Here is a 13,053-nt window from a genome sequence, read left to right as displayed (position 1 = left end):
CAACAAGACTTGTTGATAAATTAATGTTTGCATGAGTTAAGAATCAGAATCTGCTTGGCTTTGAGACTGTGATGGCTATAAATTAGGCAAAGCTGTGGAAAGATACAACAAAGACTGTAAATTGGCCTATGTCCATTTCTGTGTCTGCCACGTGCTTGTCAGCTTCCATTTTAGCAGACTGACAGCCATGATAAATTCAGTCTTACAATGAAAGCGCACTTACTCATGTCTTACCTCTGCATTCTAGAATCCCTGTTTTCCTTACACCTTCTCCTCCTCTCATCTTTTAGCTCAGTCTTCCTCAGAGTACAAATTGTAGCCAATGTACATATAGTTACTAAAAAAGAATTGCATATATTTTGTGATAAACATCATATAAGGTTCTAGAACTAAAAACAAAGGCAAAAAAAATTAAAAGCCTACATAGTTGGACTTTTCAGTTCTAACAAGGAGATCAGAAAAGGATTCTGAAAGCCACACATGGTGGTGCTGACTGCAAGTCTAGGGTGACAAAGGCAGAAGCAAGAAGATGGCTGCAAGGTTGAGGATCTATGTAATAAGTCCAAGGCCAGCCAGGGAGGGATACTTAGCAAGAGCCTATTTCAACAACACACACACAAAAATAGGAAAACACACACATAATTTTTTAAAAAAGGAAAATGAGTTTATTTACACTTTGGCCATATCAGAGTGAAGGAGAGGCCTGGTATCTTTCTGTACTTTTTGTAGCACTATTTAAAAATTTCCAGAAAAGATAAAAGAAGAGCCAGGAAAAAGATATGCCCAGTTCAGAACTGTGTGAAATCTCTTCCTGGGATGCAAGTTTCTCCTCTGCTGTCACTAAGGCGTCATTCTTGCCCTTGCCCTTGTGTCCTTTCAACAACCTGACAGACAATGGGAGGGCACACGCGTCTCTGGAAACTCCTCTCTGGCGAATGTAGCGGCAGTAGTCACCTAGATTCTTAGTCCCCCTCTTGTTGCTGCGATCAAACAGCGAACAGAGACGTCCTCGCAGAGTCAGACTGCACTTTTGCTCATCGTTGCAGGTTACAGTCTGTCCTGGCAGAGGGAGTCACAGCAGCAGGAACATGAGACCGATGGTCACATTGCATCTGTACGCCGAGGGGGAAGACAGAAGCGGTGAATGCTTTCTCCATGCTGTATGATTATATGCTCCAGGATCCCTGCTCAGCGGATTCTCCCACCCACAATTAAGATGGGTCTTCCCTGGGCCAGAGAGATTGTTCAGTGGCCAAGGGCACTGGCTGCTCTTCAAGGATCTGGGTTCAATATTCAGCATCCACATGGCAGCACACAACTGTCTGAGTCTCCAGTCCCGGGGATCTGACGCATGCAGGTGGTGCACAGGCATACATGCCGGCAAAGTACCCACACACCTAAAAATGACTAACACAACACGAGCCTTCCCAGCAGACTTTATAACCTCCACAGGCATGCCCACAGGCCAGCTCCCAGGAGATTCTAGATCCTGTTGCATGACACTAACCATCACGTTTAGCTGCTACATTTGGTTTCCGGCACTGGAACAGAAAAATGTGGGAAATCTGTGTCTGAATGCAGAAAATTTGCTGCCTGGGAGGTCATTCTGGGGGTGTTTTCAGGGTGTGTTTAGTCAGAATGACATTTTCTTGGCAGGAGGAAGAGACTTCCAAATTTTAGGTCCTGAAGGAAAGCCCCAGGGCCTTTCCACTGTTAAGTCCCAGCTTTTTTTTTTTTTTTTTAAATCACAATCTCCTTTTTTTTTTTTTTTTTTTTTTCTTTCTGCTTTCAGGAGAAGAAAGGGACTAGCTCAGTTTTTCTGTCTTGCTATCTGTCCTTAGGGGTTCTTTTCTCTTCAACCGTATGTGTGAAGCTGATTCAAAGCACTCATGTTTTCATGTCAGTGAGGGACATGGAGGTAGCTTTATGCCATCAGCACACTGCCCACCAGCCTGCAGAGTGACCTCACTTCAGGCCAAACCAGGATCTGTGGCTTTGATACAGAAAAGACTTTCAGATACAGCCAGGGAGAGGAAGCAAAGGTGGAGATTTTATGAGGGCTAGGAGAAGGAGGGGCACTTAGAAAAAGAGTTAAGAGGTACCCAAATGTGGGTTCAGGCTTCTTAGGGGACAGTGGCAATGAACTGTCTCAGCATTATCCATTTTAGTGGCTCCCAACTTACATTTCTAGAGGTTGTTAAGAAACCCTTTGCCCGTTTTTATTTTAGTATGTCTTATTTACTTCTTTATGTGTATATGTGTACATATATACATATGTGTATATGTGGTGTATATATTTTTGTTTGTGGACACAGCGTGCCACAGCTCAAGTGCGGAGGTCAGAGAAAAAGAACTGGTAGGAATCAATTCTCCCCTTCCACTGTGTGGGCCCTGGGGGACCATCAGGATTAGGGCAAGTGTCTTTAGACACTAGAGTCATATTGCTAGGGTCCTTTTACATTTCTAGATAAAAGTTCGCTACGTGAGGCGGTGCCGGAGATGCCCCCCGTGGGACTGCAATCTAACAGGTAAAGCCAGGCTCACTAGTGTTGCTCAAACGTTCTGAATGTGCCCTCTCCATAAGTGGCGTGTTGTGGGGTATCCACCAGAGAAGACTATGTGGACATGGGTTTAACCCAGTAGAGAGTCTTTATTAACTGACTGGCAACTACGCTGGGTGTTGGGATTCCAGTGTAACCGCACACCTTCCTCAGAGTGAGCCTTTAAGCACACACACACACACAAAAACATTTCCTAGATTGACACACTTCAGTTAACAAGGACAGTTAGCTAGAAGCAGAACTACAGAGGCCAAAAAAAGCAAGCTTAGTAAGCGACTTTCCCAGAACTGTGGACTTTGACGGCTTAGGTCTTTGTTTTTGTTTTGGTAGGTGATTCTGTCTATGTGCTGAGTTTTATGACCTAAATGGTTCTTCCATCATAGAGTCAGTTACACTAAGGCCTGGGGTCTGTGACAGGAGTTTGCTGAGAGTCCTGGGTGGCAGCGGTGGGGTTAAGTGGTGGGTGGAGAAGAGTGTGGACAGTTGTTAGCTGTACTGGAGTCCTTGTTTCTCTGTTCCTGAGAGCTTCACTTCGTTTCCTTCAGGGCTTCTCTTCCTTCTCATGCCTCATGTGTATGTATGTATGTATATACATACTATATATATATATATATATATATATATATATATATATTTTTTTTTTCCTCCTGCCTCAATTCTTCATTACACAAATACTTTTCACAGCCAGGGTTTCAGAAACAAAAGCTCCAGGTGACACAGCCACGGTTTCAGGAAGAAAACTTCCAAGTGACAAGAAAAGATAAAACAGCCACCTGGAAGTAGAAATGAGGAGGAAATGAAATTGCTAGAGACATCGCTTCTGCTTAGTACCTTAGGCTCTCATCTGGGACATAAGCAGAGTGTAGGCTCACTATTTACTCAACAAAAGACTGAGCAGCTGAGAACAACCACACACACATACTAGAAAGAACTGTGGTGTGCGGAGAAGAATTAGGCAGGTGCTTTATATAGATAGCTTTATAATTTGGCTATGCTGATACAGCGGACTATGAGGACATGGAAGAAGTTGTCTCACGACGTGGAACCAGCTGTAAGAAGAAGAAAAGAGTAGAGCTGTGTTAGAAGGATCAGCCTGGGGCTTACTGAGTAAGGGCAGCAAGGGCCTTGATTAGGTCTTGGGGATTTTCACATGAGGAACTGAAATGTTTAGAAAAAAAATATGGGGGCTGGGAGTAGAGCCCAGTGGTTGGTACCTAGTTGGCATTGGTGAAGCTCATGGGCCCAGAACTAGCATTTTGCAAACATTTAAAAAGAAGCATGAGGTGATTGATTCAAGGGTTGCTAAGTGAGGTTATGATGCATTATTATTTAGTTTTAGTTTATTTCATTTTATTTAAAACAAAACAAGACAAATCAAAAGGGTCTTACTGTATAAGCTAGGTGGTTTGAAATTCCTTGTGTAGCCTCAGACCCATGGCAACCCTCCTGCTCACCTCCTGGGATTATAGGCATGCCCCACCACACCCAACCTTGTGGAATGACCAAGTGGTGGATGGGCTGCTTACCTTCCCTAGTGTTGTGACAAGATGCCTGACAGAAGCAACTGCACAAGGAAAGGATTTATGGATGACAGTTTGAGGTTGTGTCATCACGGCAGGGAGGCCGTGGTCACACGACATCACAGTCAGAAAGCAGAGGTAGATGAATGCAGAGGCCCAGTTAATTTTTTCCCGTTTTATTCAGTCTGGTACCCAAGCTCACGGAATGGTGCAACGCACATTCAGAACGGGTCTTCCCTCAGCTAAACCACTCTGGAAGCACCCTCGAGTCCGTGGTGCTTCCCAGTCCGGTCAAGTGGACAGTGAAAAAGGGCCTTCAGAGGAGGATGTTTGAGCTATAATGGAAGTAGTGAACATGACAGGAATGTATTTAGGGTGTGTGTTGAAAGTAAACTCAATTTTGGATATGGTGGCTGAGGTGGAAATTAAGTTAGGCCTCTTTGTGCTTGGGCATCCCAACATTAGCACCAGACACTATATCGTAAAATGGTCTCACTTTTGAAATTCTATCTTATAGTCCTGTCATTTCTGGGTGTTATAAAATCCCCATTAAGAATCCACGCAGATGTGTGGTGGTGCAGATGAGGGAAAGATGCCCTCCTCCCCTTCCTTGTCCTTGCCACCTATGGCAGGCGGGAGAGCTGGCCCCAGGGTCGTGGGAGTGAGAGGACTGTCCCTGTCCCTGTCCCTCACCTGCTGCAGTCCTCAGGAGAGGAGGCTGTGCACCTCACCTGGGCAATACAGTAAAGCTGGCCTGATGTCATGAGCAGCCTGGCAGGCATCAGAGTGGGAGAGCAGGCTCTGCCCTTTGCTGGCAGAGGCACTGGGTGAGCCATCTGGGGCAGGGCAGGAGAGCTTGCTCCATTGGTGTGGGTATGGGAAAGCTGGCAGGCTGACAGGCTCAGATACCTCTCAGGCCAGATCCAGGCCCACCCCAACATCTACCCCATCGATGAACTTCTGGAGTGTGTGAAGGGGCCTGTCTACAGGATCTCCATGACACAAGGCAGCAACAAGATATTTGATAGTGTAGCAGAAGCCAGAGGCCTCCTACCAGACCAACAACTCTTTGTTGTTTTCTTTTTTTTTTTAAAATAATTTTATACATTCACTTGTATCCCAGCTGTAGCCCACTCCCTCTTTTCCTCCCAATCCTCCCCTCCCTCCCTCATCTCCTCCCTGCCCCCTTCTGAGTCCACTGAGAGGGGAGTCCTCCTCTCCTTCCATCTGGCCCTAGCTTATCAGGTATCTTCAGGATGGCTGCAATGTCTTTATCTGTGGCCCAGCAAGGCTGTTCCTCCCTCGGTGCGGGGGGGGGGGGGGGCTCAATGAGCCAGTCATTGAGTTCATGTCAGAAACAATTCCTGTCCCCATTACTAGGGAACCCACTTGGATACTGAGCTACCATGGGCTATGTCTGAGCAGGGGTTGTAGGTTATATCCATGCATGGTCCTTGGTTGGAAAAACACTGACAACTCTTTGTAAAGAACATTTGCAAGCAAAGAAGTGGGACAAAAGAGTATATTCGGAACATAATGTGACACACTACAGCTTCCACAAGGAGCTATTTCCCCCCCTCTGTTGGGGGGGGGGCTGCAAGAATGGAGGAGGGTGGATACAAGGGGACTGGGGTGCATGATGTGAAATTCACAAAGAACCAATAAAAAGTTAAGAAAGAATGCACACGGAGATGTGTAGCATTGCCCTGGGGAAAATGGGGCTTCCCTCTTTGGGTGCCTAGACTTATTCATGAAATAATTTAGAACTGGGCTCAGGAGGAAGCTTGAGGACAATTTTATGAGAGTCTGAGAGAAAAACTAGAGGGTGGGCAAGTGTTGTGCCATTTGACTCCACTGGGAGAAGTCAGAGACTTAGACTCAGTTCAAATTTAGATTAAAATGAGTTTATTCTTAGTGCTTAGCAGAAGCCCGGCAGCCTTAAAGCCGAACAGCATGCCTTGTAGAAGTGGGGGTTAAGCAGGGTTTGAGGGCACACACCAGGAAGGTATGTACCACAAATATCCATGGAATTCACGGCTGAACAAGACAATCGTTTTACTTCTCTCAGTTGTCTTCTCTTTCCTGCTATATAGTAATAAAGCTCCACTTCATCCTTTCCCACAGCGATAAGCAGGTTTTACAGAGGCAAAGGCAGCTGTTAAAACCTCACAGCTCATCATCCTGTTCTTGTCTCACCTGCAGGCTACTAAGATCTCCCAGGCATTCCAGAACAAGAGGTCAAAGGGCCTTAAGGGATGCCTCGCTCCATAATCAGCGCCTTTAGCCATCACAGAGGATCTGTGTAAAGTATTTACCCAGGCTGGAGCACTCGAATGACTGGGATAGAGTAGCTAGCTCATTCTGGGTGGGCAAAACATAGCACTATCAGGTTAGGGTTGGCTGTTGTCTCAGTAGTTACCAGGGGTGGAGGAGGACCAAGAGGGAGAGCCACACCTCTAAGAAAGCAGGCAGAGGTTGGAGAGAGAGCTCTGGTTAAGAGCACATACCAATCTTTTTTCAGAGGATTCAGTTTTGCTAGTACACATATGGGGCTGCTCACAATTGCCTGTTACTCTAGCTCTAGGAACATTTAAGGCTTTTAGCTGCCACAGGCACCAGCATTTGTGTGCACATATCCACACACAGACACACATGTGCACACAAACACACACACACACACGTATTTAAAAATAATAAAAGAAATCTTTAAAAATCAAGAAAGGCGGTTTCATAGGAAATGATAAGTATCTGTGTGGCAGAAGGGAAAGGAGGCTTCAGAGAAAAAGAATGGCAAGACTTCAGTCAGCTTCTGAAAGAAAAAGAGATAGAATGAAAAAGGAAGAGTCACACCTCTCTGAGTAACTCTGGAAAGCAGACAGAGCACCACGCTATGTGATGGAAGCTCTACCAGGGGAGGGGTTTCTTGGAAGTCTATATCCCCTTAACATATCTCATTAAGGGGATAATTATTCCTCCCCATCTCCTTAGCATGACTTTAGGTGAATCAGTCTTCCTGAGGAGTGGTCTTCTGGTCAAGGGATCGGCGGCACGCAGGTAGGTTAACTAGTAATGGAGCAGACAATGGCATGTAATATTCTCATCCTGAAGCAGATCAAATGTGATGACGTCTCCCCTCAGTGCCAGAGGTAGCTTCCACTTGTTTGACCAGGAAAGAGCTTTTCCTGAGTGGGAGTCAGAGAGCCCTGTGATCTGTCTTCAAGTGGTACTGCAGTATGTGCCTCCAAAGCTACCGTAACCATAGCAGTAGATGGTTCATTACTCCTATCTACGCACATGAACGGAGCGCTAGGATGTAGCAGCTGTTACCCAAGTCTACCATGAGCCAGCAGTACAGTCTGGGTATTGCTTAAACTAAGGGAAAAGAAAAATAATAGTGAAGAAAAGGAAGCTGGGTTTGGAGGGTCGTAATAGTGAAACTGGCTTTAGAGGCTACTTTTGCCGAAAAACATTGGCTCCTCAGTGAGAGCAGGGTGAATGTCCGGCATTGTGGGGCATGTGGACTGAGCCACCAGCAGAACTAGCATGGAACTGACAAGGTGGATCGGGTTCAAATGCTGGAAATCTCAGGAGCAAGAACCACTTCCTCCCTGCTTCCGTGCCTGCACGTGGGCTGGTGACATCCAACTCTCAGAGTAGTCACAGGGAGTCAGTAGCCAGCACCTGATGCCAACAGAGCATCACCAGCTTGTCAGCAGAGCCAACAAAATGCATTCAGCCCCAAACCCCTCCCCAGGCCTCAAGTTCATATAGCGTTTGCTCACCATAGAATAAACGGACTTCAGCTTCTTCCCCAGTAAACTGGCACAAGCTGTTTCACTAAATATCATCTGAGAGTTGCTGTTTCATTGGGATAGCTCTGAGATAAGAGAGCTGTAATGCTAACATCCCCGGGAAGCCCCTCCCTTACTCCCCAGCTAGACCGGAGTCCTGCAGACCCCTCCAGGTCTGGACTTCAATTCATTCTTTCCAGCTCGATGTGCCCCTATGTTCCCCCGGCGCCCAGACTCCCTGAGAGATGGAGCAGAATGCAGACCACATGGCATCTCCGCTTCGGCTCTGTATCTGTCTTCTTGACCTGGGCTCAGATGCCTGCTTAACTCTGCAAAGACACGCGAACTAATGAACCGCTCAAGAGAGTGGTTTACTCAACCTTTCCATGCTAAAAGCACAAAAATAAAGCCGTTGTCCAAATCGGCAGTCCCTTGGATTCCAGGGAGAGCGATGCCTCTGAGCACAAACCCTTTCTCAGGTGAGGGCAGCTAGACAGAGGGTGATGCTTGCCCAGGATTGGAAGTCACCGTCTTGAAAGGAGTCAGATTGGTCTCCTTGGATGGTAACAGTGATTAGCAGATTAGCAATTTAGCAGATGCCAGCTCAGACAATGATGAGTTGATGGGTGGGACCACATCCTCACCAGGGATGCTTACGTACACAAATCTTTCACCCTCTATTCAAATCTACAGCTCATGTCAGTATGCTGAAAAGAGACCTGGGGTCACTGTTTCTCTCTTTTCCCACTGGGGCCACACTGATCACAGCTGGTCTCTTCACTTTTCACCATTAGTTATCTTTTTAATTGCCATATTGGAAACCAGTGGCAGGATCTAGCCTGTCGAGATTACTGGAGCCCAGGTGTTTCCTTTAAAACTTCTATTTCTGCTAGTGTCATGAACACATTATATCAGGAAGATAGACGTGTTTGTGCTCTTATTTCTGCAGTGGCAGAATGTATTGATTAAGAATAAATTCATAAGCTATGTCCATTTCACCGGCTACAGTTTGCCAAGTAGTCTTGGCTTCTCTTGAGAGTGAGTGCAGTGGATTGAAAAATGGCTCCCAGAGATTCATATATTGGCATTCCGGTCCACAGCCCATGGACTTTCAGACAATTAAGAGATGGGGCCTTATTGAAGTAGTTGTGGCCTTGTTGCAGGTTTGTCATTGGGAGTGGGCTTTGAGGTTTCAAAAGTCCATACTAGGTGGCCTCCCAACCCTCTCCTCCTCTTCACACTCTGTGGATCAGGATGTAAAAGTCTCAGATGTCCGATTCAATACCTGTCTGCGGGCCACCATGCTCTCTGCCATGACGATAACAGAGGAAGCCTCTGAAACTGTAAACCAGCCCCCAATTAAATGCTTCCTTTACAAGAATTGCCTTGGGCATGGTGTCTCTCCACAGTAATGGAACAGTGGCTAACTCTGTTGGAAAAGGCAAATACAGCTTTATTTTTAAAATTTCAATCTTAATTACTACTACCAACCCTCACATTGTACAGTGTGCTTGTTACATATAACCTTAAGTTTCTTTTTCATTTGCAGTGATGAAACAGGCTGACAAAAGACACTGAAGGAGAAAGGGCTCCTTGCGGCCCACAGTCACCATCCCTGAGGCGAAGCCAAGGTCAGAAGCTTGAGGCAGTTGGTAGCAACACTTACCGTCAAGAAGCAGAGGTGGATGAATGCAGGTTGCTGCTCCGTTGGAGTTTTCTGCTTACACAGTCCAGGATTCCAGCCAGGGAGCAGGGCCACTGAGAGCGGGCGGGGCTTCTTACCTTAGCTAATACCATCAAGGTAAGCTGGCACCTCAGCATACCCACCTGTGTCCTGGAGCATTGAATTCAGCTTGGTGCAAGTACTCTTATCCACTGAGCCGCCTCCCAGGCTGCCAAAGACTTTTTAAGGGTATATTTTTACTTTTACTTATGCATGTGTCTTTGTGTGTATGCCGTGGTGTGTAGATGCCTGCAGAGCCAGAAGAGAATGTAAGATACTCTGGAGATGGAGTTCCAGGAGGTTGTGAGCCAGCTGATGTGGGAGCTGGGGAGAGAAATATATGTTCTTAACTGCTGAGCCATCTCTTGAGCTCCTCAAATGACTGTTAGGTTGTTTTGACTTCTGAACCAAGTTTCTTTTCTTGTCTTCATTTCTTTCCTTATTTTTAAAAATAAATTGTTTATTTAGAGAGTGTGTGTACATGTGTGAGTGTGTATGCGTGTGTGTGTACATATGTATGGCACACACATAGGTGTGTATAGGTGTGAGTCCGTACTTTACCTGTGTGGAGCTCAGTGGACAGCTTTCCAGGGTTAGTTGCGACCATCTTACTGTAGGGCCTAGGATTACAGATGTGTGCTTGCTTGGGTTCTGGGTGGAGCTCAGGCCAGCAAGCTTGCACAGCTAGTGAGTCATTTAAGCTGACTGCCTGGCGCTGCGTCAAGTTTCTTGGAAACCGAAGCCACCCTCAGACTCGGCTGCACAGATTCTGTGCAGATTCATGAAGTCAGTGAAACTATTTTGTCCTTCTTTGCTGGGCACTTGTGCTGGTCCGTGTTGGTCAGCTTGACACAACTACAACCACCCAGGAAGAGGGAATCTCAACTGTGGAAATGCCTCCAACAGGTTGGCCTCTAGCCACGTCCATGGGGACATTTTCTTGATTAGTGATTGATGTGGTAGGGCCCAGCACACTGTGGGTGGTGCCATCCCTGGGCAGGTGGGCCTGGCCTGTATAAGGAAGCAGTTGAGGGTTGGAGAGAAGGCTCAGCTGTTAAAGGACAGGCTCATAACCAAGAAGCAAGCAAGCCAACAAGCTGATAGCCAACAGGCAGGGTCCATCCACAGCCTCTGCTTCAGCTCCTGCCTCCAGGAGCCTGCTGTGAGTTCTTGCCCTTAGCTTTGCTCTACGGGAAGGGGGGGAGGGGCTTCGACCTGTAAGCCAGGCAAACCCTTTCCTCCCAAGTCACTTTTGGTCATCAACAGAGAGCCAACTGTGCGGCACCACAAGAAGCATTGACGACAACAGGGCAGTATCATGAGTGGCCTGCTCTTGAGGCACTTCCACAGAGGCAGGGAGTCCAGACAGAGCATCATGTGGGCTTGTCACAAGACAAGGACTGTAAGTTGACAGGAAGTAGCAGTTAAATATGACTGGGTGCTTTTCTAGGACTTGTCCTTGGAGTCAAGGTGAATGAAATCAGGGGGACGTGACTGCTTCAAGGTATGGTTGAGAAGGATTTTCTTGTACATGATGGAGAGTACAGCCAGAGGCATCTGTAAGATCCCAGACTGAACCAGGTCATGAGAGAAGAGGGGGAGGGGAGAGTGAGAGAGGAGAGAGCACATAAAAGAGAGTGCGCCCCCCCCCCCCCCAGGAAAAAGAACCAAGTAGGCAAAGAAAGCATGTTGCTGAAATGGCATGGCAGGGTTATATAGAGAAGAGAAGCTAGGGGAAGAGAAGGGAAGTGAAGCCTCTGGGCTGGACAGGCCTAGGGTAGGGCACAGGTGAGAAGAACTGAGGAGTCCTAGGTCCTGAGTGAGCCTAGTGGCTAGCGCATGTTTGATATGCTGATAGGCACCACAGATAGCCATTTGACCTGGGTTTCTTTGGGACCTGACACAAGTACTTGGTACCTGCTGTCTGCTGCATCATTGACCATCTGGGGATAAGATCAAACTCTTAACTGGATTCCCTCTTCATTTATCCATTTTAAAAATGATAAATTGCCAGATGTGTTGTCTTAGTCTTATAATCTCCGCACTTGGGTGGTGGGGAAGGCAGGTCAGAAGCTTAAAGTCAGCCTGGACACATGAAGCCCTGTCTCAAGAAAACAACAAATTGAAAACAAAACAAAACAAAAAAAAATGCTCTATCTACACGTCTTGCTGATGTGAATATGAATATGTGAATATGTGAATATGAAATGATGTAGCCACTGTGGAAAATGTTTTGGTTGTTACATATATAATTATCATGTTGCCCAACAATTGCCCTTCTAGATATATACCCAAAAGAATAATTAGAGTATAGGTTGTCTGCCTCTAGGTTGCCTAGCCACCTCTGATGTCACCACGTGCAGCAGCCATGGAGGTGCACGGAAATAAAAGGATCTCGCCTCCTACATCCCTTCTTCTCTCTCCTTCTCTTCTCTTTCTCTGCCCCTCTAATTCTGTCTGTCTCCCTCCCCACTCTGTATTCTCCTCTCTGGGGGTACTGTCTCTGTATTGCTTTCCCCATAATAAACTTCCCTGTGCCACCACCTGTTGTACAGTGTGTAGTTTATATATTATTACAATAATAATTTTAAAAAGGGCCAGAGATTTAAAACTGACTAAACTGCAGATGTTCCCGGCTTCCTCTGCAATATCCAGATAATGGAGAAACCCCAAGTAAGTATCCATCCACACATGAATGAACACGCGGTGGTGCTCACAATGGAACAGTCATGCAAAAGAGTGGAGTTCTTATATATCCTACAACACTACCTTGAAAGTGTTATCTAAGTGAAGCAGGCCAGCTACAAAAAGAAAAGGTTAAATCATTCTGGTTTATAGAAGGTGTCCAAAACACACAAGTCCAAAGACAAAAAGTAGGTTAGAGGTTTGTAATCCACATTGGTAGTGATTGCATTCTGTTTGAACTTACTAAAAGTGGACTTTGGGCATGTTTAGCTAAAGTGTCCTCCAAAGGTCTCTCTCCTGGGGCAGGCCAATCATCTAACTGTACCAAGAAGAAAGGACAGTAGCTGAGAGTTACAGGTGTTAAAACGGTAACTATTGTTTATTTCATGGTCTAAAAATGTCTATGGTGGGGTGCTATGGAGCGGGCTCAGTGGGTGGGATGCCAGGCAGGGGGCTCAGGGGGTAAAAGCCCTTGTGGTGAAAGTTGACTGACATGATTTTGATCGCCACAACCGGTGGAAGGAGAGAACTGACTCCACAAAGCTGTCCTCTGACCTCCACATGCACAGCGTGGTATGTAGCACTCCAGTAAAGGTTAAAAAGTGCCAGGGCACACATCTGTAACATTCAGACTTTTATGAGGAGAATCGCCTGGAAGCTCACGGGCACTTAACCTGGAGTAGATATCAAACACAAACTGACTCCTGAAATTTGTTCTCTTTCCTTCACACACACACACACACACACACACACACACACACACACACACACAC

General features: G+C 46.3%; 1 long non-coding RNA gene across 1 annotated transcript in view; it reads left to right on the top strand.

The window, feature by feature from the left end:
• The first annotated feature begins 12,570 nt into the window (after window positions 1-12,570).
• LOC129682852 (uncharacterized) overlaps window positions 12,571-13,053 on the top strand; it is an 8,474-nt gene continuing 7,991 nt past the window's right edge. Inside the window, exon 1 of the long non-coding RNA XR_008721063.1 lies at window positions 12,571-12,648. This is a non-coding gene — a long non-coding RNA (uncharacterized LOC129682852). The remainder of the gene's footprint in view (window positions 12,649-13,053) is intronic.

This window comes from Psammomys obesus, unplaced genomic scaffold (assembly GCF_907164565.1).
Source record: "Psammomys obesus unplaced genomic scaffold, mPsaObe1.curated_primary_1811, whole genome shotgun sequence".
In the NCBI taxonomy this organism is placed as follows: domain Eukaryota; kingdom Metazoa; phylum Chordata; class Mammalia; order Rodentia; family Muridae; genus Psammomys; species Psammomys obesus.
Note: the sequence above shows the minus strand (reverse complement) of the source record. Positions and strands in the feature narration are given on the sequence as shown.